The 5,479-nt window shown below is 36.5% G+C and overlaps 1 non-coding gene across 1 annotated transcript; it reads right to left on the bottom strand.

Moving 5' to 3' along the window:
• Window positions 1-5,110: 5,110 nt before the first annotated feature.
• Window positions 5,111-5,183, bottom strand: Trnas-acu. The gene has a single exon. It is a non-coding gene; the product is annotated as a tRNA-Ser (tRNA).
• Window positions 5,184-5,479: the final 296 nt, after the last annotated feature.

Here is a 5,479-nt window from a genome sequence, read left to right on the forward strand (position 1 = left end):
GTAATTGCTGCCACCTGTTGGCCTTTTCGAATATTATTACAATCGCATTGCAGATTTACTTAATTCCATTTATTGATCAGCGTTAAGAATCAAAATAAGCGTCCGAATAAGCGGAGTTACGAGTGCGAGATTGGATATCTGTACTAGTATGGTATTACATTACCAGTATGGTATTCACATCGTCTGTGGTATTGGACACTTTTTACACACTAAAACCTTTTTGGAATGTATGTTACTGGATTGTTACTCCATTATTTTTCACTTCCCCTTTGGATCCAGATACACATACATACGCACAAATCTCATATTATACAGTCGCTTAAAGTTCGTGAAACGTTACTAATGAATTAGAATTTTCTTACGAATTTCCAAGATAAGTAATGACCGTATATATTACAGAACTGTGTAACATACATCCTTAATTCACCACAAGCCTTCATGAAACTTAATTCTATTAACATCCTAATTTGTCTCAGGAGAAACCTCTTCCTTACATCTGAATTGATTAAAACAAAATTTGTTCAGTATTCCTTTTTATGTTATACACTATTTAGCCTGAAAATTACCATGCGTCCATGGATACACTTCACGCCTTTTTACCATTTCGACAGGTAGATATCACAGCCTTCTACTTGCTGCGATCCTGACACGTATCTTCGCGTCATTATCATGCGTCAATGCTTTCAATTACGCTAGTAGGTTAAGCATACTCTTGACCTGATCTTTCTTCAAGGCGTCAAATTCGTCTTCCATTAAAAATTATCTCGGTGACTTAATTTTACAAATTACCTAATTTTTAGACAAATTCAGCGTCAATAAAAAGTGCAATAAAGTCGCGCTTATTTCGCCATCGAGTTTTTTACTTAAGTGTGAATTGAAAGTATTTTATTTGATTTGTTGTGCTTATTTACTTCTCTGATTCCATTGTTTGCAACATACAGGACCAGCAAAGACTCTAAAAACCAGCCCGTAATTTCTACATTTAAAGTAACACATGCAACAAAAATAAAACACTATGGATTGTTGAAACCCATAGCAGCATGAAATGGAAGGTTACTTAATCGACATTACTTTAACTGACGCTTGGTTCCGTAAGAGAATTTTATTTTGGATGCTATGTTCCGTAAGTGTAGCCTATTTTTTAACCGACTTCAAAATAGGAGAAGGTTATACGGTCGGCTGCATGTATGTTTTCAGATATCTCCGTCAATTGTGGACCGATTTTGAATTTTTTTTTTATTTCAAATGATGCATTCTTGTGGTTGTCTCTTTGTCACCAAGTCAGAATCTCATGAGGGGATCCCATGAAAATCGAAGTAAAACCTCAAATTTTATAGGCATGTCCGTGTATTCAGTAACTTCTCCATCAATTGTGCACCGATTTTGAAAATTTTTCTTTTGTTTGAAAGGGCATACTCTCGTGGTGTTCCTGATACTGCTCCGGGCTCGTTTCCGCTATCATAAGTTACTAATTGTTTTCCACAAATAAAAGTCGACTTTTCACTTGACACGATACATATAATCAACAAATCACCGGCACCATGACAACCAGAAAAAAAATGTACAAAGGAGTCCGTAACAGTCCCATTGTCACCAAGACCTCAGAATCTGACGAGAGGATCCCATGGAAATCGAAAAAAGCTGATAAGCAAACTTTTGACTGCGGGTTTTTTTTTCAATGAAAAAGTTACTATTATGCGTAAAAAAACCTGCATCAGCAACAACCATGTAACAAAGGTCTACATTATAAAGACTTTCTGCTGCATATAACTAACTGTATCGCATTATAAGTTTATTTGAAACCTTCAAACTCTGAAGTCCCTGAACCGTATTAGGCATTGCTGTGGGAGTGTAGCCCTCCGTTAGAAGAAACGAAAGTGATCAATCTGACTTTACTTTGTATAAACTTTATCACCACCATTTTGCCGCTGCTTAACTTACAATAAAAGTACCTTTTTACGGATTTTATAAAAAAGAAAACACGTAAAAAGGTACTTTTCTTTTCTTTTCTCTACATTAATAGTACCAATAATTGTAGTTACAAAGACAAAATAACTGCTTCCGTGGCCGAATGGTTACCATGCTGGATTTCCACGCAAGACGCCCCGGGTTCGATTCCCGTGACAGGAGAAATATTCGTATGGCTTACATTTATTTTTCTCGTGTGGCACTCACGATACAGGGTTTCCCTAATGCGGGGCTAAAAAAATCTTCGACCCGACAGGACTCGCATCTGTGTCCACCCTGTACCGTAGCGTCGCTCTGCCAACTGAGCTACAGGTCGATGAAATTCTTCTATTGAAAAACATCGTAAATTAAAAAAATCAATAGCGCCAATAATTATTACATTCAAGCTCTTTGAGCGGCATATTGTTAGTTACTGTAGAGCTCCTTGTGAAAGAATTCCTCCAGGAAAGTACTGCCAGCTCACCTATTTACCACCAAGTTGCGGTTTTTGAAGGGTAAGGGTGCTGGTGAAATTACAGGCACATGGGACTTGTCAACTTATGTCTCAGGGTGTCGGGCGCAGTGTCAATGCGTCACAAATCTTTGCGATTTAAAGAGCTGAGTAGCACTGCAACTGTTATGGACAGGCGCGTAGCTTACCATCAGGCGCAGGACTTGTTCGTCCCGTCACTAAATATTATAAAAAATAAAATTATAAAAAATCCAGTGACACTATTGAGACTCAACTGCCATTGAATCTAGAATTTAGCCGAATAACAAATAAATATTATCACAATTGCAATATATTCTCATTGGAGTCTCAACGGAATTACAGTGATCAGTTTAAAAAAAATTTGCAGATTCGGGACCCTGAACTCAGAAAGCGTGACATTATTTGTACGTAAACAAACTATACAACGTTCGCTTACCCCTTGCAAGAACTTTACATATTGATTCACGGTAGTCAATAGACGTATAAGTATACGTAGCCAATAGAAAAGTTTACACTTTTTAGTAAGATAAGTGAGAAATAATCTCAGTACAGAGTACTAAAAAAACTGACCTCGAAAGTAAGTGGACTTACATCTATTTGCTAAGTTTTATTGAAATATCCCCTAGTTCGCCACTATACAGGACTTGACACTGGAGATAAAAAAATCGGTTCTCACTACTCAAAGTATATTGAAAGAAAAACGCCTTGAATTGGAGAAATAGCAAAATCAACCATTAAAGTAATTGCTCCTAAATTAAAGTTAGGCGCTATTTATAAAAATGAATCTTCATGCGTGAACAGCCACCCTTCGAGGTGGATGCTTTTCTTCAAAATGAAATGGGACCACCATGGAAGTACCCCCTATCCAACAAAAAAAGAATCATGAAAATCGGTTCACAAATACCGGAGTTATCGCGTAACATACATATAAAAAAAGAACATACAGACGAATTGAGAACCTCCTCCTTTTTTGAAGTCGGTTAAAAATACAAAGTAACCAGCAAACAGTGATTACGGTAGCGTTTCTTTGCTTTTCCCTATAATGTAACAGCACGTAGTATGTTAGATGTTTGCGTAGCAGACTATAAATAATCCAATTTTCAGATTTTGTTGTTATGATATTAAGTGACAGGACGAGCAAGTTGGGAACCAGGTGGTAAGGGACACGCCTGTCCATAACAGTTGCAGTGCCACTCAGAGCTTTAAATCGCAAAGACCTGAGCCCGTCACCCTGAGATATAAGTAGACAAGTCCCGTGTGCCTGTAAATTTCAGCAGCACCCTTACAGTGGCAGTAATTCTCTGGAGGAACTCCTTCATCCTTGTGAAAGCTCACAGCTCCGCTGCTACTAAAATTACAAATTACAATTATTTCACAGAATATTATACAAACATTTGAGATCTTAATCTAACTACATTTAAGATCGTAGATTTCTCATAGATAGCGCAACGGCTAAAAAGTCGTTGAAAAACCAAATACAAAGATACAACGCAAACACATAGAAAAATTCGTGAGGTCCGCTGGTTCGTTCCTTGGCTTAGTTGGTATAGCGTCTGACACGGTATGCTAGAAGACATCGGTTCGAATCCGGCCGGATCGAAGGAATTTTTTCTGAGTGTTCGATCTTTGTATTAATTATTATAACAAAGTTGTGTTAAAGTTAAAAGTTTTTATTTTCTTCTGTATTCAACATTTTTCACACAATTTGAATAAATATTGAATGAAATATTGAATATTGCGGTTTTCTTGTAAAAGTTCGAGGTAAGTTTGTGTATCTTTTCCATCTTGAAAATTTTTAGGGAGCGTGTTTTCACAACGTACAGTAATGAGTATGCTATTATATTCTCAATTGTACTATATATTTTAAGTGTTTTATTAAACACTTTCGCTGCTATGCGGAATCAACCAAGCAATTTGAGGTTGTATATATTCTTTAACAGTAGAATGGAAATCCGATGACATTACAATAAAATGGCAACTTTGATCTAATGTCCAGCCAGGAGAGTCTCCGCAGACTGCCTAACCCCTCAATTACGAGTCTAGCCTACGGATTGATTTTTAATAGTACACTTTTGTAGGCTTTATGTTATACCTAAAGTGAACATACGTCCCGCTTAGAGCTGGATAATTCCGCTTTTAGGCTTTGTGTCCCGCTTTCACAAAACAGAATACTGTTACGTGTGTATATAAAATTCAAAAAAATGACGCGAATGTGAAAAATATAATAAAGCCAGTCAACCGGACATCGAGCACCAGAGCAAACAAGATTAGTTCTTTTTTACATTTTTGATTCATTAAACAATAATAGTTGTTTTTAATAAATTTACCGTTCTGAGGAAAAAATAATGGTCACGTTAGTTATACCTCAAAACAGAAGCAGAAAAAACTGATAATTTAATCTGTTGACCCGCTCCATTCTTTATACGACAATATGACTACATGAACTTGTAATGTGGATATAGAAACAATAAAATTGAACTTCTTAGCTCGTTATAGTTAGGATTGAAAAGGTCTTCAATATTGCGAAAAAGATTCCGAAGAATGTTGTTGCCGGAAATGTTAACACGCTCAACGATACATTATACGCGGAACAAAAAAATACTGAATATACAATATATAAAGATAAATAAATTCTTTAGAAAAACAAAAAAGTCTGGCAATGACGAATTAGGGCTCGTCCGGGATTTGAACCCGGGACCTCTTGCACAGTTAGCAAGTTATCATACCCCTAGACCAACGAGCCTGTTACGTTTAATGTTGAAAGTAAGCATTGCCACGAGTAGACATTGATTTCCCAACTCCAAGCCCCGCCCACTCACGAATTTCACCGACGGCGTTGTAAATGGATGTGAAAATTTGTTTCTTTTTTTAGCTTCTTTGTTACTTCAATTATGTTTCAGTACAATATATCCTAGTACAATTATAACTTTTTATATAAAAAATACCGAACTGAAAAGTTTGCGGAATGACGTCTATTTGCCAGTTTTTATTGAAAACGGTTAACGGAAAATGAGTATAAAATTGGGTGTAATCTAATAC

The sequence above is a fragment of the Hyposmocoma kahamanoa genome, unplaced genomic scaffold (assembly GCF_003589595.1).
Source record: "Hyposmocoma kahamanoa isolate Upper Pololo Valley unplaced genomic scaffold, ASM358959v1 99879, whole genome shotgun sequence".
Lineage (NCBI taxonomy): Eukaryota > Metazoa > Arthropoda > Insecta > Lepidoptera > Cosmopterigidae > Hyposmocoma > Hyposmocoma kahamanoa.